The sequence below is a fragment of the Macaca nemestrina genome, chromosome 15 (assembly GCF_043159975.1).
Source record: "Macaca nemestrina isolate mMacNem1 chromosome 15, mMacNem.hap1, whole genome shotgun sequence".
NCBI lineage: Eukaryota > Metazoa > Chordata > Mammalia > Primates > Cercopithecidae > Macaca > Macaca nemestrina.
In genome coordinates this window covers 7014649-7035859 of record NC_092139.1, presented here as the reverse complement: position 1 = coordinate 7035859, position 21211 = coordinate 7014649, and positions in this window count along the sequence as shown.

The window sequence follows — 21211 nt, the reverse complement described above, 5'->3', positions numbered from 1 at the left end:
GTGAAAGGCAGGTCTCACATGGTGGTAGACAAGAGAAGAGAGATTGTGCAGGGAAACTCCCCTTTATAAAACCATCAGATCTCATGATACTTAATCACTCTCACTAGAACAGCATGGGAAAGACCTGCCCCCATGATTCAATTACCTCCCGCCAGGTTCCTCCCACAACACATGGGAACTGTAAGAGCTACAATTCAAGATGAGATTTGGGTGGGGACACAGTCAAGCCATATCAGAGATTGACAACCACTGTTTGAAAAGTCAAACTTGGGAAACAAACTAAATGCCCACTTAGTGAGGACTGAGTAGTTGACAGCACAAGTCAGTGAATACCTAGGAGCTATCCATGAGGGCGGGGCTAGAGCAGGGCTGGCAAATGTCAGCCCTCAGGCCAAGTCTGGCCCACAGACTGTTTTCCTACATAAAGTTTTATTGGCACCCAGTCACACCCATTTGTTTACACATAGTCTAGGTCTGCTTTCAAGCTACAATGCCAGCAATGAATAGCTGCATAGTTGCGATAGAGACCATATGGCCCACAAAGCCGAAAATACTTCCTTTTGACCCTTTTCAGAAAAGTTTTGCTGACTCGGGCAGCATCAATAAACACCAAGGTGGAAGGTTCCCCCGACCGACTGCTATGTGGGAAAAGACCAGAAGGGGAAAGGGGAGGGACAGGAATGCTAATAGGGTGGCTTCAATTTTGTAAAGAACAATGGAAGGCAACAACATCACAGAAACATGCACACAGATGTATCTTGTAGGTGAACAAACGTCTGAAAGGATACAGCCCAATCTGCTAATCATGCTACCTCTGGAATTTAATAGGTAATGTACATTATTGAGCATGAACTAGATTCCAGCCACTATGCTGAAGGCACAGATTCTCTCAATTTTACAAGACTGATGCCCTTTTCACAAGTGAGAAAATGAAGGCACAGAGAGGTGAAGTCACTTGCCCAAGGTCGCACAGCTTTTGAGTAGCAAAGCTGGGATTTGAACCCAGACCTCTTTGATTCCAGACTATGAGGGAAAAGGCAAACACATATTTGTTTTTGTCTTTATTGTTTGATAAGCATGAAAAAGATCAAACATGATTTGTTTAGCATAATTTGGATCAAGAGCCCTCTTAACACCCCTCTCCTATTTCTTAGGGGCGTTCCTCCAAGTGGGGCTCCTTGTGATTTGCCAGAGAGGTCACAAGGCAACAACTGCTCTAGATAATAGGTGAGAGGCTGGGTGGGGGCAGATGCTGAGCCCTGGGGTAGGACCCGCACGCTCTTTTAATTTGAGGCCTGCCAAGCCCAGGACACACATTCGCATGGGAGCTGAGAGCTCACCTATTCTGCCCAGATTTTCTAAGACATTGCATTTTATAAGTGCTATCAAATGGTGACATTTGGGAGCACAAGTCGTGGAGTTGTTGCTAATACTGATTTAATGGTGCTAAAATGATTAAGCATGGCAGGCTTTTAAACAATGAGGTTCATAAAAGGTGTTAATAACCTCTTAAGTACCTTAATAATATCTCCACCTACCATAAACTGCTCCCAATTAGGCCTCTTTACTTTTCTTTGCCCCAGGAATGAGTCAGGAATCCACTGGAAGGCTGGATGGAGCCTTCTGGAACAGAGGAGGACTGTGCCCAGTTTGGGAAAGTCAAATAGGAAGGCCAGGAAATGTTCACGTGCGTTCTGAAGGACAGCCCATTTCAGGCTTTCCAGAAAGAGGACCGTGGTCATCCAGGCACCAAGAATGTGGTGAAGGGGGTGGGGGCACAGGCTCTGGAGCCCGACAGCTCCACCTGTGACTGCTGTCAGTGGCAAAACCGAGACTGCAGTGATGGAACGGAGGCTTAGTGTCTTGGCTGCTGCATGTAGACCTGACTCTACCTGCTCTCGCCTAGTCAGTGTGGTCAGTTTGCCTCCCTCCGTGCACTGCACCGATGCAAAATGCAACTGTGCAGCCCTTTGTTGAAAAGTTACTAAAAATTTCAAGATGGCAACAGCAGAGCCTTCAACCAATTGTGGAGCCCTTCTGAGCCTGGGGCCCTGCATGACTGTGGATTGCAGCCACGAAGCCAATCCCTCTCTGTGTCCTATTTCCCCTTCTATAAAATGAGTTAAACATATATATAATTTAAAAATTTTTAGTAGTCACATTTAAAAAAGTAAAAAGAGGCCAGGCATGGTGGCTTATGCCTATAATCTCAGCATTTTGGGAGGCCAAGGTGGGAGCATCACTTGAGCTCAAGGGTTCAGGACCAGTCTGGGCAATATAGTGAGACCTCGTCTCTACAAAAAATTTAAAAATTAGCCAAGCGTAGTGGTGTGTGCTTGTAGTCCCAGCTACTCAGGAGGCTGAAGTAGGAGGATGTCTTGAGCCTGGGAGGTGGAGGCTGCAGTGAGCTGAGATTGCGCCCCTGCCCTCCAGCCCGTCTCAAAAAAAAAAAAAAAAAAAAAGCAGTAAAAAGCGACAGGTGAAATTCTTCTTAATAATATATCTAAAATTTAAAATTATGTTTAACATAGTATATCCAAAATATTATAATTCCAACATGTAATCAAATAGAAAATTATCAATGAAATATTTTACTTTAAAAAGAAAATACCAAACGTGTGGAACCCAGCACATATTTTACAATGACAGCACAGGTCATTTTGGAATAGGTGGATTGTGGGTGCTCAATAGCTACTTGTGTCTTGTCATTGCCGTGTCAGACAGCACAGATCCGGATAGAGTGCACCACTGTGTTCGGAACTCATTTGTTTCTGTGCCTCAGTTCCCTTAGTTGCCAAGGGCGCATTGTTAGGTGGGCCTGGCAGGGCCATTCCGGACTCCCTGAGACAGCATGCTTGATGCACAGTAACTGGCAAGTCCATCACTGTCGCCAGATAGGAATTGCCGCCCTGTGCATGCCAGCCGAGTAAACCTGGGCACGTTTCCCCTCCCCGGCTCAGGGCGTGGAATGCATCTGCCAACCACCGCCTCACAGGCTGCTGCGGGGACCAAAGGAGATCCAGGCAGTGGTGAGGGTGTCGTGTGGGCAAGGGACAGGACGTCGCGCACGCACAAGTCAGCCACTGGTGTTCACAGGCTTTGCTTTCTCTCTGCAATGCCTGCCCCCTCTAGGGATGCCTTGAATCTCCCACCTGAACATGGAGGCAGTGACCATCCATCCTGGCCTCTCAGTGCTAAGACTCTGGGAAGTATCATCATCCCTTCATATTTACAGCTCCTAGAACCGTCCCTGGTATGCAGTAGGCACTTAATAATCATTAAGTAACTGAACGAATGAATGCACGAATAAATGAATACCTATGTGAAGGGAGCCACGCTGCTGTCTTGTCGTTTGGGAAGGGCACAGATTTGAAGCTGGGTGGGGACTCGGGGGCTTCCTACCTTTGCCTGGTGGGCTCGTGATCTGCTGGGTGAGACCACTCAGGCCAACTGTCAAAGCCCAGAGCCCCTCAGGATCTGCTCTAGTTCTACCAGGGGGTTTCACCCTCCCTGGCACTGGGCTCTGGGTGGACCAGGAGGCCTGTGTGCTCCTGGAGGGGCCAGCAGAGTGGCCTGTGAATGACCTCTCCCCCACCCCCACCCCAGCCAGGTCTGTTTACTCCTAATGCATTGGATTTCCAGATGGGAATCATGTGGGCAATTGTGCACTTTTATATCCTTGAAAGGAAAAGAGAAAATGGCAACGCTTCCCTTTCTGCCCTTCCCCTCAAGGTCTGACAGGATGACATCAGACCCCCAACCTCACCAGGGGGCTTCCATGGGTTGGCGGGGACCAGAGGGGCAGAGCTTTGAGGAAAGCGGGAGAGGGGGCCTGCCCCTCCCCTTGCTTCCCAAAAAGGAAATCATGAACTTGGAAATGTTGGAAGTATGTCCTCTGTTAACCTTCTGCACACCTCAGTCGTCTGCACTTCACCGTCATACTTTCTGCCGTGGCTGGGTGCCACTCACACTATTTCTTTGCTTTTTCCTTTAAGATAACTTCAAAAAGTTTTTATATAGCATTAAAATGTTTTCATTATGGAAAATTTTAAATACATACAAAAGTGGCCTGAATAATATAATGTAACCTAATCTAATACAATATGCTCATAATATATAATGTATGTATTATATATAACATATGTCATATTAAATATGTTGCAATATAAGATACAGTATTTGAAATTATATGTAAAATACCCATCACCTCGCTTCCAAAAGTGTCCACTCGTGGCTGATCTTGTTTCTTCCATGTCTTCACTCGCTCCTGCACTCCAGATTAGTCTGAGGCATACCCCAGACATCATGTCATTGCATCCACAAATATTTCGGTATCTCTCTGCCTCTGAAATGTTCAACTAACTCACAAAACCTAATTTGTCTTAAAAGTGAACTCTGTATCACTATCCTAAGAGGAAATCTGGGTAACTTTCCAAAACTAGATGGAAAAATAAACACCGAGAAAGTAAAATAGCGTTATCCATGTCTACGTGAGCGTGAGCCTGCTCTCTTGGTTCAAAAAGAGAATCCAAGTGCTTAGAGAGTGTTGAGGACAAGCTAGCACCCAACTGACACTTTCTCCGTGGCAGATAATTAGGAAGGGTGAAAGACAATTGGAAGGGGAAAACTTTCTCTCCGTTTGGTTCATTGTTACCTGACATTGAACCATAACCTCACTCCTACCGGCACATCTGCCCGGGGTGCTGGCCACTCCTGGGTGCCACAGCTGCAAGCATGGGCACCCATGGGCAGGGCTGGCTTTCAGGGAAGTGCTGCTGCTGGGAGAGGAGGAGCCCAGCCTGTGCGGGAGGCCCCCCGGTTCAGATCCTGGTGTAACCCTTCCTGAGTATGTGAGCTTGGGCACACAGCAAACTCCCCAGCCTCAGTTTCCTCATCAGTGAAATGGGGGCAGGAGTAGTGACACCACACATGGCTGTTGTGAGGCTCACATGAGATATTTCAAATACAGAGTTTAGAACGGAGTCTGACAGAGCAAAATCTCAATGAATGGCAGCTGTTGTTGTTGTTCTTATTGTTATTATTACTAGCAGCTAAGTAGGCATCCCGATTTCTTCCAAAGTGTCCCCTAAACAGTGGAGCTGGAGTTACCTTTTCTCCCTCGTCTTCCTGGTGGGGCCTAAGTCTTGCCCTTTCTCCTACCCCAGGCATTTTGGTTTCTGAATTCCTGGAACTTTGCACCGCAGCGCTGGGGTTTTCATGATCCCCTGAGCCACCCAGCCTGCCAGTCTGTGAGTCACCTCTGTCTCCTGGGGAAAACCAAGCAGCCCAGAAAAAAATCCAGACTCCCATGGGCGTCCCCAGCTGCCTGCTGCCGGGATGAGCAGCGCCACCGCCACCCCCATCCCTGCCAGACAGCTGGGCAGGCTGCCAGGTCCGCGGCTCACACCCAGGATGGCAGCAGACAGCCCCACCGGGCTGGGCTCTGCGTGTGTGTGCGTGTGTGTGCGCGTGTGTGTGCGCGCGTGTGTGCGTGCGTGTGTGCGTGTGTGCGTGTGTGTGCGCGTGTGTGTGCACGCGTGTGTGTGTGCACGTGTGTGTGCGTGTGTGTGCGCGCATGTGTGTGTGCGTGTGTGTGCACGCGTGCGCTGCGTTCTCTCCCCTCTGCTGGCCTGGGTTGTTTTGCTTTGGGCTGCGCATTCATTTTTAGATTCCGGCCTCCTCCCTCCCCGCCATCTCCCGCTTCTATTCTTAGAAAGCAAACTGGGGTGTGCTTGGGCTTCGCAGGGAAGTCAGACAGAAGTTTGCCCACGTGCTCCGGCCGCCTGAGATATGGAGTTAATTAAAAAGGAGGCTTTGAGCGGCAGGTTCATTGGCCGGAAACGCAGCTGGCGGGGGCCAGGGCGAGCCTGGGGCGCGTGGCCCTGCTGCTCTAGGTGGACTCGGGGAGCTGAGTGGAGGCTCTGTCCAGCCCAGCTCCCAGGGCCTGGGAGGGCAAGGCTCCTGGGAGGGCCTGCCCTGCCCGGATGTGTTGGGGTGGCCGTGAGTGTTGGTTAAATATGAACTCTTCCAGCATGTTGAGCTGCTGAGAGATTTTTAATTAGATAAATAAATTGTAAAGGGTTTGGAGGAGGGTTGCCTTCAGGAAGCTGAGCTGGCTGAAATCTGCTGTCTGCGGAAGGAAGCCGACCTTCCTCAGTGCCAGCCTGGCAGTGCAAGGGTAGGAAGGCAGGGAGAGAGGAGAGGAGGGAGGGAGGGAGGGAGGGGTGAAGGGAGAGAGATGGGAGGAGGAGGAGGGTCTGGGAGGTACTGGGGTGTCTCAGTGTCAGAGGCATTGGAACCAGAGTGACTCCATCTTGAGTGAGGGCTGGAAAATGAGGCTGAGACCTGCTGGGCTGCATTCCCAGAAAGTCAGGCATTCTGAGCCTCTAGATGTTTATGGTTAAGGAACAAATCGATAATGTTTGCTAAACAGACCCAGACTTGGGAGTGTCCAGATATCCTGATAGCTGGAGAACAAAGGCATTCCTAACTTTGCTTTAAAGATAATAATATTAATTCTTATAAAATATAGTAAGTAAGAAAATTAATCGTTTCTCACAAACCCTTGTAGCAGAGCGTATCTGCCCATACATACAAGCACTGTACCTAGGGTGGACGTGTTCCTCCCCTCACTTTCAGGAGCGTCCTCCTCTGTCTGTGGAGTAGCTGTCCTTTCACCACTTGACTTTCTCAATAAACTTGCTTTGACTTCGCACTGTGGACTCACCCTGAAGTCTTTCTTGTGCAAGATCCAAGAACCCTCGCTTGGGATCTGGTTGGGGACCGCTTTCCTATAACAGCAGAAGAGAGTGAGCAGCTGGAAGGAAATGTGCCCGAAGAGAGAGGGAGTGCGTGGTTGAAGGAACCAGCCTGAATGGGTTCAAAATCTTGGCTCTGAATTTTCCAGTTGTGTGACCTTGGGCACGGTACTTAACCTCTCTGTGTGTCCATTTTCTTCTCTGTGAAATGGGGACGTTGATCATAATGGTGCCTCTCTTAAACTTAAGACAAAGGACTCAGCACCGTCTGGCACAAAGCAGTGATTATGAAGTCACCCAAATTTATGTCTGCAGCAGGGAACAGAGGAAAAAGAGAGGCAAGGACCCGATGGTGTTTAGAGACAATGGTTACCCCTCTCCGTCTTAGCCTAGCAAATCCCAGTGACATTGCACGTAGGAAGGGGAGGCAGCCCTATCAGGACTTCTCCTATCTTCTTGGAGAAGAAGCAGGTGAGACCTAGAGGGTCCCTTTTCTGGGGCTGATCCTCCATTGACTGAAAGAGACACAACATTGTCTGAGAGCTCAGATGCCTTCTCCTCCAGGAAGCATTCCCTGACAGCCAGCTCCGTGTAGTGGCTCCCTCCTCTCCCCTTACCATACATTGTGCTGTAGGACAGTGTCTCTCTCTTATTTAAAGTTATGTTTTCTCACCTAAGACATTTTCACAAATGTATTGTGCCAACACTTTCTCATTATAAAACATTAAAAATTTCAGAAGCCTGAGGAATAAAATGAAGAGGTCTTATCCAACCTCATTCTACACCCATCTCGACAGTTTGATATGTAACTACTCCTTATATACCATTTTATTTTGTGCATAAATGTGATTGTACTATGCATATTAGGCAAACCAAGTGAGCTTTAAGATAATGTCTTGATATCACTTCATGATGGTGCTTATCTAACTTATTGTTTTATTTTTAATTTTTATAAAGATTTTCCTCAAACCTATGTATAGACATATGTAAAAAAAACTGTGCAAAAGGATAAAAAGTGAAAATGAAGTGTCTTGGCAATGCTGCCATTTCTCTTCCCCAGAAGCAAGCCTGCTGCCGATTTCTCATGCATCCTCCCGGAGCTGGTCTGTACACATACGGGCACATGTTGTGTCTCCATCCCTGCTTTTTCTGTGCACATTAGTAGCAGCACATACTATCTATGCTGCCCAGCTCCTAGCTTATTTTCACTTAACTCTGCATCTTGGGAGATCATTCCTCATCAATACAAAGCCTCCTTTTTGATGGCTGCCTAGTATTCCTTTGTACAGTTGGGCCATAAGTTATTCAACAACTAGTGCTGGGTGTGGGATTTCCAAACACATCACCACATCCTTTGACATTCCTCCCCTGGAAAGGTAAGGTCCATATTCTCTCGCTTGAGTGTGGGTGGGCTTGTGACTGCTTCAGCTAACAGAGCATGGTGGAACTGAGGCCATCTGGTTCCTTGGTAGGTGGCAAGTGGCCAGAGAGCTCCTGCCTTGTCTGCTGGGCCACTCTGAGCTCGCCATGCTGTAAGGAAGCCCAAGCCACACAGAGGGTTTCTGTGGAGGTGCTCTGTTTCCCAGTTCTGGCGGGGGCCAGCCTACTAGGTTCCCCAGCCCAGGCGCCAGACGTGTGCGTGAAGAGGCCTCCCGAAGAGTCTCTGGCTGTTTGAATCATCTCAGCTGAGAGCCCGAACACCGTGAAACAGAGACAAGCTTGTGTTCTGTCTGAGTTTCTTATGCATAAAATTTCTAGCAAAATAAAATGAGTGTCTGAAGCAGCTCAGCTTTGGGTACTTTGTTACCCAGCAATGCATGATCAGATCAACGGGCTTTAGCGTGTCCTTGCCCACTTTACTTACTGGTTTGCCTTCTCTGTGATTCCTCAGAATAGGGATTATCTATTGATTTTTTAAAAATTGAGGTGAAATTCACATAACAAAATTAACCACTTTAAAGTGAGCTGCTCAGTAGCATTTAGTGCATTTACAATGTTGTGCAACCACCACCTCTATCTAGTTCCAAAGCATTGCATCCCCTAAAAGGAAACCCTGTAGTCATGAAGCAGTTGCTCCCCATTGTCCCCTCCCCCAGCCCCTGGCAACCGCAAATTGACTTTCTGTCTCTACGATTTTTCCTGTTAGGAACATTTTGTATCAATGGGATCGTGCATCGTGTGGTTCTGTGTCTGGCTTCTTTCACTTGGCACAATGTTTTTGAGGTTCATCCATGTTGTAACATCATCAGTACTTCATTTTTTTTTTTTTTTTGAGACAAGGTCTCACTCTGTCACCCAGGCTGAAGTGCAGTGGCCTGATCATGGCTCACTATAGCCTTGACCTCCTGGACTCAAATGATCCTCCCACCTCAGCCTCCGGAGTAGCTGGGACCACAGGTGCTTGCCACCATGCCCTACTAATTTTTATTTTTTGTAGAGATGAGGTTTTACCATGTTGCCCAGACTGGCCGCAAACTTCTGGGCTCAAATGATCCACCCACCTCAGAGTACCTTCCAAAGTCCTGGAATTTACAGGTGTGAACTACTGTGTCCAGCTAATACTTCATTTCCTTTTGTGGCTGTGAATGATAATCCGTTATATGGATATACCACAGTTTGTTGATTCATTTGCTGATGAATGTTTGGGTTGTCTTCACCTTTTGGTTACCGTGAGTAATGCTGCTATGAACATTTATATGCACATATTTGTTTGAGTACTTGCCTTCATTCTTTTGAGTCTATAACCAGGAGTGGAATTGCTAGATCATATGGTGATTCTATATTTAACTATTTGAGGAATCACTAAACTGTTTTCCACAGTGGCCGAACCATTTTCTATTTCTACCAGCAATGTAGAGAATTCCAATTTCTCCATTTCCTCACCAATACTTGGTACTGTCCTTAAAAAAAATGATCCTAGCCATCCTAGGGGGTGTGAGGTGGCATCTCATTGTGGTTTTGATTTGCATTTCCCTAATGACTAATGATGCGAGCATCTCTTCCTGTGCTTGTTGGCTGTCTGTGTGTTGAGTTTGGAGAGAGTATTGATTTTGTATTCCTGGTGCCTCATGCAGGGCCTGTTACGGACCCAGTGCTCCAGACGGCTCTGCTGAGTAAAGAACAGGAGAAGAAACAAGTTGCGTTCACCCTGCCCTGGTCCACGCTGGGCTTCTTGTGGACACGCCTGTCTCATGAGCCAGTGAGACCCCCTTTGACACTCCAGCCTGGGTAAGTCTTACTGCACTGCCCTGTTCCCTTTTATCCCGACTCTACGATTGAGCTAGAAGCCTGCTTTGCTTGCTGATGCCCAGGCCACAGCCCAGAGCTCTGCCAACGCTGCTGAGCTCCACCTGGGTCAATTGTGATTCAGTCCAGGGACTGTTGAGAACAAGAGGGAAAATTTCCTCCTTGCTCCCAGGAGGGTGGACTGGAGCTGGGGACCCACATGGGCTCAACAGAGCTTGGGGCTGCCTGAGAGAGAATTGGTTTGCCCGCTCCCCCTGTGCTGCTCTCAGGCAGTGTGGGAGCCTTCAGCTGCTGCAGGGGGCTGTGCCTTGTGAGGTGAGAGTGGGGGTGAAGGAGAGGAGGAGCGGGAGAGAGCAGTTCTCCAGCGGTAAATGCCAGGGCTCTTTGCCAGAGGGCGGGCTCAGGAATGAAGAGGAGGCCCCAGGAGCCAGATGGCTTGAGCTGCCGCATCTATTTTTAAAGTACATTTTAATTGAGGTCTAGAGTAAAATTAATTAATCTTATTTGTACAGCTTGATGAATTTTTCCATATGTGTACACCTGTGTAACCATCTCCCAGAACCCCGGAAGACTCCTGCACCACCATTCCCGGGCAACGACCCCCTCCCAAGATAACCACCATTCTGACGGCAATCACCCATCGCTGTCAGTGAGTTTAGCCTGTTCTTGAATCTCATACAAATGGAACCATGCTCTGGGCACTCTTTTGTTTATAGCTTCTTTTGTTCAATGTCATGTTTTTGAGATTCATCCATGTCATTGCAGCTTTGCCTGTAACCTATACCAGTTATCTAGTATTTCCCTTCCTCCCTCCCTCCCTCCCTCTTTCCCTCCCCTTCCTTTCTTTCACTCTGTCACCCAGGGTGGAGTGCAGCCCTGTGATCTTGGCTCACTGCAACATCCACCTCCCAGGTTCAAGCAATTCTCCTGCCTCAGCCTCCTGAGTAGCTGGGATTACAGGCACGTGCCACCACACCTGGCTAATTTTTAGTATTTTTAGTAGAGATGGGATTTCATCATGTTGGCCAGGCTGGTCTCAAAGTCCTGACCTCAGTTGATCCACCCTCCTTGGCCTCCCAAAGTGCTGGGATTACAGGCATGAACCACTGCACCCAGGCCTTCCTTCACTTCTTCCTTCCCTCCTTCCTTCTCTCCTTCTTTTCTTCCTTTCCTTCCTCCTTTTTTTTTTCCTTCTTTTCCTTCTCTTATTGCTCTACAGCAGCGGTTCTCACTGGGAGGATTCTACCCTCTGGGGACATCTGACAATGCCTGGAGACATGTTTGGTTGTCATAACTGGGAAGGGGGTGCTCCTGGCATGTAGTGGGTAGAGGTCAGGGATGCTGCTGAACATCTTATACCGCCCAGCACCCCCCCAAAAAAAGAATTCTCCATCCCTGAATGTCTGCAGTGCCGAGGTTATGAAGCCCTGCTCTACAGTATCTCATTGTAGGGATAAACTACAATTTATTTATCCCACCTGTTGTTGATAGACATTTGGGTTGTTTCTAGCAATTATAAATAGCGCTGCTGCGAGCACCCTGGTACGTAGCTCTGAGCGTCTCTGTGTGCATTTCTCACGGGTACTCTCCTGGGAGTGGAATTGTTGGCAGGCGTATGTTTCACTTCAGCAGATTCTGCCAAACAGTTCCCCAAAGTGGTCATGCCATCTTAACTCCCACCCTTATGTGACTGTTCCAGTTACTCCACTTTCTAGTCAACACTTAGTATCGTCTGTCTTTCTAATTTTAGCCATTGGGTGGGTGCGCTCTGTGTATTTTTCAAATGTGCAAACTTCTTGTCCCAGACACCTGAGTCCTCACACAGTGTTGGGGGTGTCATTTTTTGGCTGCCCAGAGTCTGAGCTCTTCCCTTATGTTTGGAGAATCCCCTACATTATAAATCGTGGTGGGAGGTAGAGTTTCCGCATTCAATCCCTATAGATCAGATACTCACTTTCCCAGTCTCCTTTGCAACTAAATTGTGGTTACTTATTCCCCATGACATTGCTGTGGGGTAGATCCTAATCTTAGCTTCAGCTCAGCAATGCTCAGTGAGGTGAGGTTGTCTGCTTGGGATTATACACTGGCAGGTGGTGGGGGCTGGCGATGGATCTAAGGCTGTCTGCCTCCAAAGCTGGTGCTAAACAACATCAGGATCAGGGCCTCGGCAGTCCCACTGTACATCTCTCTCTCGCTTGTTTACCTGTACGTTTCCCCTTCGGGGCTATCGGGGCCTGATCTAAATTTGTGCCTTCAAACCCAACACTGCGTGTGCTTATTGGATGAATTAGTGAATGTTTCTGGTCTTGGGACATCTTCACAGGTCTTTTGTCTCTCACTTTTTATTACATTAGAACAGGCTGTAAGTCCTTGAGGTCAAGCCCTAAGTTGGTCTTCTTCAGTGACACAGCCCCAGGGCCTACCACAGGCCTGGCACAGAGGAGTCACTCAAGAAACCTATGTTAAGTGAAGGAAATAAACAGTTTAGCAAGCTACATGGAAATAGAAACTCTGAACAAGAAGATTTAAATGAGAAAAAGAAACTTATTATCTGAAATAACCAGAAGTCCAGAGAGAGGGAGGGCTTCAGGCCTGCTGCGATCAAGGCTCTGGTTCCATTTTAGCTGCAAGTCTCCCGGCTCTGCCCTGCTTCATGTGTTGGCTTTGTTCTCAAGCTGGCATCCCTCACATCATAAGATGCTGCCAGCAGCAGCAGGCGTTCTTGTTCCTCTCCAAGGGGAGAAGGAGAAAACCTGTCCTCCAATCATGGGACCCAAGTCCCCCTTTTCTTAGGGCTGACTGTGTTAATTTATGTCACATGCCCATCACTGAAACAGAAATAGTAGCCTAGTGATTGCTATGAGCTGATGGGCTAATTGAACCAACTTCTGGCAAGGGAAATAGGATTACCACAACTGGCTTAGGTAGGTTACTGAGGGACTGTCTCAGTTACTATATCTAGGGAGGGGCTCAGCTTTTCCTCAATTACAGCCATGGGGGGGGGGTCCTAGGCACCAAAATAAAATTAAGGTTCTGTTGAGAAAGAAGAAAGGGCAACAGTTACTATTAGGCAGCCAAGAGGGTCCACTGTGTTACTCTTTACATGAAGTCTCTTGGTAACATGGTAAGAATAAACTCCACAGCCATTTATTCAGTTAACCAACTGAAAACTTATACTAGTTATCTAGTGCTACGTAATGAGCTTCCCCAAAGCTTAGTAGCTTAAAACTTCACGTGGTTGCAGTCTAGACGTGGGCTGGGATTGTAATCATCTGAGGCCAGAATCTGCTTGCAAGATGGCCCACTCACATGGCTGTCGGCAAGAGGCCTCAATTCCTTGCCACATGACCCCCTCTGCAGGGCTGCTTGAACATCCTTACAAGATGGCAGCATCTTACTCAAGTGCCAGTGATCTAAGAGAAAGAGCTCGGAAGAAGCTGAAATGCCTTTTCTGTCCTAGTCACTTCTGCTATATTCTGTTTGTTAGAAGTAAGTCACAAAGTCTAGCCCATACTCAAGGGAAGGAAATGAAGCACTATCTCTTAATGAGAGGAGAATTTGTAGATGTATTTCAAAACTTCCATGGGAGCCATCACCTCTCAGCTCTTTCCATGTGAAAGTGTAGAGAACGGGCCTCCTCCTGCAAATTCTCTACTCTTGGCTCTGACACCCACATCCCATCTTCATACAAGCCTGGAACTTTCTCTGGGTCAAGGGGCTTTCTGCCAAAGGTTGTCTCTGCTGGATTAGAGAGCAGACACCATGGTGCCCTCCATGGGGATTTTCCTGGTGACTTTCTAGATGAGTTTGCCAAAAGGCCAGATCCTAGTGGGTAACTCTTGCAGGGAAGCTCTGGAGAAATTATTTATTCAAGTGCCTACCTTGTGCCAGGTAATTTGCATGTATTTCTCTCATTGATCCTTGCACTGCCCCCTGAGAGAGGGAGGACCTTTGTTATTGTCACTGAAGGAAGCTGGGAAACAGACAAGACGGCTCACCCCAGGTCACCTGGTGTGTGTGATGCCAAACCCAACTTTTTGCCCCACATCAATCCCGTGTGGGAGAGGTTTCTGTTTAAGGGAATATCTTGAATCTTGATTCTTGTTGATTGAAACCAGCTTGGTCATGTTTTAGACTTCAGGGGCCCCTTGGAGAGATGGGACAGGAACAGGCTGCACAGGAACCACTCTTCCATATTTAGAGGTTGACAGTAATTAATATTTGCTAAGGATGTTTGCTGTACTTGGCACCATGCTATGGTCTTTTCTGCCTCGTCTTATCTCTTCTGCACATCAGTAATATTGTAAGGTAAGGATTTCTACAATCCCCCTGCCAAAGATGAAGAAAAGAAGTCTCAAAGACATTACATAATATGCCTGAGACCTGGCTACTACTGAGTAGCCGTGCTGGGATTTCTATCCAGTTTGCCTTGACTCCAGCCCCAGTGCTCCTGACCACTGCCTAATGAGCAGCCCAGTGAATGCTGAGGCTCTAGCACACAGTCCACTGTCCCGAGGCAGCTTCTTAATCCTTCAGCAGGAGCTTCGGCTTGGTGCTGATTGGTGGCATCAGCAGGATGTGGATGGAGGGAAAATGATGGGGAGAGGCATTTTCCTCCCCTGTCAGCTTGTAGATACTCAATCAGCTCCCAGGCACACAGAAAAGGCCTCCCTTCCCAAATCACATCTATATTCATGATGGGGCCGACAGGCTGCAAGGGCAAATTACACATATTTCCTTCTGATTTTTCATTTATTTCCTGGTGATATATTTCATCTCGGCAAAAAGCAGGGGTTCCAGGCTCATGCAGAGAGGCAGGCATGCCATAGCTAGACTGGGCATCAGAAACTCTCCTGCACAACTAAAGGAAGCATAGCGAGCAATGCCCGGTGCTGTGATTTGTCTATTTTGGGAGGCTGCAGGGCCCGAAGGTGCTTCGAGGTCATCTTCATGTCTTCATTCTCCATCGATGCTGGTGACCACCCCATCCCTACCCCTCCAGCCCAGACCTCTTCCCTGAGCTGTAGACCAGCACTGTCCCCATAGAACCTTTGTGATAATGAAAACGTTCATTCTCCTCTACCCAATACTGTAGCCACTGGCCACAGATGGCGACTGAGTCCTTGAAATGCGGCTAATGCAACTGTGGGACTGAATGTGTCATTTTATATAATATAAATTCATTTAAAAGTAAATCTAAACAGCTGCATATGTCTGGTGGCTACTGTATTTGACAGTGTCATTCTAGGCCTTTATTTCCTTTATTACCTTGCCTTAGAGTGAGCTCCCCAGAGGCAAGGATACATGTGGAAGCCATTTATAAGGGTAGCACTTCCAGAAGAAACAGGGTAGGAAGGGAGGCAGCAAGACAGAGACAGAAACCAAGGCAGGTGCAAAGGTGCAATTTCAGGGCAAGCCCAGCCCTGGCCTCATCCTCTGGAGTCTGGAGTGTCAATTATGCCTCTGAAATAGTTCTGTTTGGAGTTGGGGGAGTTGGGTGTTCGTGGTCTCTTGGACAATCAATGGCTACGACTTGCCCCAGGATAGGGGAACATAAACTTTCAGGCACTCCTGGCTTCCTTCATGTCTGGTAGGAACAGCTTCAGCTGTCCATGGGAAGTCCTGTAGGAGTTCTACAGGTGCACGGTGTTGGGAGAGTGGCCAGAAATGGGGTAAGGGGTCCCAGGGATTGAGCAGATCACTGGCAATATCCTCTGCGTCACTCCCGTGTATCCCCTCACACTGGAGGGTCCACAGCCCTGTAAACTTGGCATGTCCAAATGTAGACTCCTCATCTGTATTCTTTATTTTTTTTTTTTCTTCTGTCTCACTCTGCCACCCAGACTGGAGTGCAGTGACGTGATCTCAGCTTATTGCAGCCTCTGTCTCCTGGGTTCAGGTGATTCTTCTGCCTCAGCCTCCCAAGTACCTGGGATTACAGGTGCACGCCACCATGTCCAGCTAATTTTTGTATTTTTAGTGGAGACAGGGTCTCACCATGTTGGCCAGGCTGGTCTCGAACTCCTTACCTCAAAAGATCCACCTGCCTCTGTTTCCCGAAGTGTTGGGATTACAGGCGTAAGCCACTATGCCCGGCCTCTCATCTGTATTCATTTCTGTTTGCTGGTGTAACCAATCACCACAAAGCGAGTGCTTTAAAGCAATAGAGATTTCTCATCTTACAGTTCTGTAGGCCACTGGTCTTGCTGGGCTAAAATCAAGCTGTCAGCAAGGCCACGTTCCCTTCTGGGATCTCCAGGGCAGAATCAGTCTCCTTGCCTTTGCCAGCTTCTAGAGGCCCCTGCATCCCTCTGCTCATGGCCCCTGTTTTTGTCAGAGCCAGCAATGCCCAGTGGGTCCTTATCATGTTGCCTCTCTCTGATCCTCTTCCTTGTTTCATCTGTTTCTGACTCAGCTAAGAAATGTTCCTCCACTTTTAAGGCCTTATATGACTAGGTTGGGCCACCTGGATGGGCCAGACCATTCTTCATCTCAAGGCCTGCACCCTTCATCACATCTGCAAAGTCTCTTCTCTCATGGAAGGCACACAGCTTCTGAGAATTGAGGTGTAGGCATCTTTGAGGGGCATTATTCTGCCTGCCACATTCCATAAGCTCCCAGAATGGTGTCTGCTCTCAAGTTCTCTTTCTTGATGAGTGGTCCCCTCCATTGCCTTCATGGTGTTGAAGCTAGAAACCAATTCCAGTCACCCCACAACCAATATACTCCCAAATCCTATTAATTCTACCTATTGATGGTCCTCAAATCAGTGTACTTTTCTGGATCCTAACTGCCTCTACCCTGGTCTTGTCTGAACGTCTGTAACATCCTCCTAGCTGGTCCTGCCACCTTTCAATCTTTCCTTTAAACAGCATCCAGAGGGACCTATATCAAATGAATATCAGGGTGTATCTGTCAGGATAGGCTGGATTACGCTGAGTAACAAACAATCCCTACACTGCAATGACTTAACACAACAAAGGGGTGTTTCTCACTTATGCTGCCTGTCAGTGCTGGTCAGCAGGAGCTTCTGTTCCTTGCAGTAACTCAAAGATGAAGGCTGACAGAGTCTTCATCTGGACTCATGTTTCCACCATCACAGCAGTGGGAAGGGAGAGTGGTAAAATCGTACACCATCTCTTAAAGATTGTGTCTAGAAGTCACACGGTACTTCTGCTACCAAATGATTGGCCAAAGCAAGTCACATGACCATGCCTAACATCAAAGGGGGTGAGGGGTGAGGAAGTTAAGTCCTCTCCACAAGTCCAGAAGATGGAGAGGCTGAATATTTGGTCATCAGGCTAATGGCTGCCATGTTGGGTGTGTCCTTCAATGGTGCCTGACTGGCTGGTAAATGGAATCTTAGTTCCCCCATTTGACCCACAATTCCCTCTGGACCTGATCTTTTCTTGCCTCTCCAGCCTCACCTCATGCACCCTGTCTGGCTTCTGCCACCCTGGCCTCACAGTGTAGATGCCCAGCCCTGCAGCTCACCAGTCCTCTCTGCACCAACCTCCCTCTGGTCCTTTGACCCCAGGTTCCGGAGCCCTAGACTGAACAGCATGTTCAGACTTTTGGCCTCTCATCGACTTTCTTTGAAGCTTTGGCCTCCGGCCCTGGACTGGTATAAACCTGCTAAGCAAGGCGAGTTTGAGCTGCACAGGGTCAGCCTGCAGAGGTGAGCATGTGATTGTGAGTCAGCCGACAAATACTTGTGAAGCACCTACAATGTGCCAATCACTGAGATACACAAATGAGAGAGAATCCTTATCTTCAACTTCAAGACTATATATATATATATATATATATATATATATATATATATATTTTTTTTTTTTTTAACCATAGAGACAGGTTCTTTCTCTGTCACTCAGGCTGGAGTGCAGTGGCATGATCGCCACTCACTGCAGCCTTGAATTCCTGGGCTCAAGTGAACCTCCCACCTCAGGTTCCTGAGTAGCTGGGATCATAGGCACACACCACCATGCCTGGCTAATTAAAATTTTTTTTTTTTTGTAGAGATGGGTGTATTAGTTAGTCCGTTCTTGCATTGCTATAAAGAACTACCAAAGACTGGGTAATTTATTTAAAAAAAAAAAAGAGGTTTAATTGACTCACAGTTCTGCAGGCTGTACAGGAAGCATGACCGGAGACACCTTAGGAATCATGGTGGAAGGTGAAGGGGAGGCAGGCACTTCTTACATTCCTGGAGGAGTAAGAGAGAGCAGGGGGGGTCCCACACACTTTTAAACAAGCAGATCACATGAGAACTCACCATCACAAGAACAGCAAGGGGGAAATCTGCCCCCATGATCCAATCACCTCCCACCAGGCCCCTCCTCCAACGTTGGGGATTACAATTTGACATGAGATTTGGGTGGGGGCACAGAGCAAAACCATATCAATGGGGGTCTTTCTATGTTGCCAAGGTTGGTCGTGACCTCCTGGGCTCAAGCATCTGCCTGCCTAGGAATCCTAAATTTCTGGGATTACAGGCATGCGCCACTGCACTCAGCTGGAGTTTATATATCTTATTGAGAGAGGCTGGCAAATGTAGTAGTGTTAAATTGGAAGTTTTGGCCAAGAGGCTGAGATAATGGATTCTAGATGGCAAAGTGAGTCAGCAGAGAGATCATGAAGCACCTCCCCAAAGGAAGTGGCCGAGAATCCAAGTGGGGACTCTTGAAGTCCTTGCCTTCATCAAGGGCATGAAAGAATCTGGGATGTGAGACTAGGAAGAAGCTGGTAAAGAAAGGATATTAGCAGGAGCTGCTGAGGCTTTGGGGGTGTCTTCCCATGAGCAGGGTGTGGGCCGTATTCCCTGCATTTTAGGTCAAGAAAGAGGATGTGTAAGGAGACCACTGAAAGCACCCAATATATGGACCCTGCTGTTTGGAGGTCGTGGAGGGCAATGCCTGACTCCTTCCTCCCTCTGGAGATTTGCAAAGGGGAAATGCCTGCGCAGCAGCTCCGCTGCAGAGAGTGAAGAGGTTACCGCAGAGGGCATCAGCCTGCTGCCCAGGGTGTATGGGAGCAGAGAACCTGTGTGTGCCATGACTTGGACAATGACCTGCATGCAAGAGCCAGTGCAGGGCTATTCAATGTCCTGACTGAAAGGCCACCTGAGGATGGCATCAGTGAACAGACCACAGAAGAAAGCAGCTGAAGAAGCACTGGGCTTTCCATGCATTGCTACAGGCTTCCTAGGGAAGAAGCCTCTGGCAAGAATGAAGATAACTTTACACTCTACAAGGGAACTATAGAGAAGAGACTTAGCAATTGGAGGTGGGTGTCTCCAAAGTGCTCACCAGGAAGAGTCCATGAGGCTGTGTCACCAGACAAGTAAGGACTTCTTGGGCCCCTTACCTCTCCGAATGCATCCAGACTCCAGATGATCAAAGCCAGGTGAGAGAGATATGGGACAGCAGGTAAGCCAACAGACAGGGCAGAGCCAGGAGGGAGCATCCTTCCAAGTGAACAGACTCCCCATCTGCAGCAAGCCTGGAGCTGGCAAGGGGCAAAGCTTCATATTAAGCGAAGGTCAAGGTTTTGACCATCACATGGTCTGGCATTTGGATTATAGGTGGGAGGACTTTGTATCTGGTCATTTAAGATGACCAGAGAGTCATGGGGCCTGTTTTAAGTTTTCTTCCAGGCTAAAAAAATAGTCCCACTGAATAAATTTAAACAGAGGGTGGGAGACAAAAATAACACGACTTTATGAGTACATCTCGAGCTGTGCCTGTTCACTGTGATATTTACACAAATAAATAAAACTACAGAGGTACTGAGAAGGCCAATAAAAAATTTAAAAGGATTTATATGATGAAGTGACAGAGAAATTGCTTTAGCCAGAGTAGAAGGGGAGACTCTCTGAGGAGGTGACACTGGAATTGAGGCTTCAATCATAAGAGGGAGCTGGCTGTGGGAAGGTCCAGGGAAGGGTGATTCAAGCAGAGAGAATAGTTTGTGCAAAAATCCTGAAGCAGGAGCAAGCTTGCAGCAGGATATGGAAAGTGAGAGGAAGATGGGAGAAGCTGAGGTGGAAGGAGAGGCTGGAAAAGAGCACCAGGTGGGGTCAGAAAGGGGGGTTGTATCTCAAGTGTGATAAGAATTCATTAGATGACTTTTAGCAGGGAAAGAACTTCTGATTCATGCTTTAGAAACGTCAACTGGCACTATTAGAATGGGCAGGAGGCAAGGGCAAGATTGGGGCTGCAGGGAGCACAGCTTGTCCAGAACAGGATAGAGATGATGGTGGCTTGGACTATGGTGGTTGCATAGAGGAGGTGAGAAACATCAGGTTTAGACTATAATTTGGAACCATAAAGCTCCATGTGTGATGTGAGAGGGTTAAAGGTGAGGATTAAGGAGGGTTCTGAGGTTTTTGACTCATGCCACTGACTAGATGTTGGTGCCATTTCCGAGATGAGAGAGAGTTGGGAGGAAGCAGATTTACACTGGGGAGGGGAGTGTATTAGTCCGTTTTCACGCTGCTGATAAAGACATACCTAAGACTGGGTAATTTATAAAAGAAAGAGGTTTAAATCACTCACAGTTCCACGTGGCTGGGGATACCTCACAATCATGGCAGAAGACGAAGGAAGAGCAAAGGGATATCTTACATGGTGGCTGGCAAAGAGAAAAATGTGAGCCAAGCGAAAGTGGAAACCTCTTATAAAAACATCAGATCTCATGTGGCCGTATTCACTACCACAAGAACAGTATAGGGAAAACCGTCCTCATGATTCAATCATCTCCCACCAGGTCCCTCCCACAACACATGGGAATTATGGGAGCTACAATTCAAGATGAGATTTGGATGGGGGCACAGCCAAACCACATCAGGGAGTCAACAATTCTCTTTTCACTGAGTAGTATGCCCAGGCAGTCCATTACTAGATAGTGAGGAGGCCAAGAATTAAGGCTCTGGTGTCAAACAATTTGGGCTTAATTGTGTGACCCTGGCCACATCAATTAACCACTTTGAGACAAGTTTTCTCCACTACAAAATGGGAGTAAAAATAACAGTACGTAGGTTCCAGGTTTGTCATGGGGAGGGAAAGATTTGCAATGGGCCTGGCACACCATAAGGGCACAAGAAATGAAAGCAGTTATTGGCTCCTTGTTTGCAAAGGCCGTACTTATGAGTGCTGCTCTGTGTTGAGTGGAAAACTGCACTTAGGACAGTTTCATTTTTGTCTGCC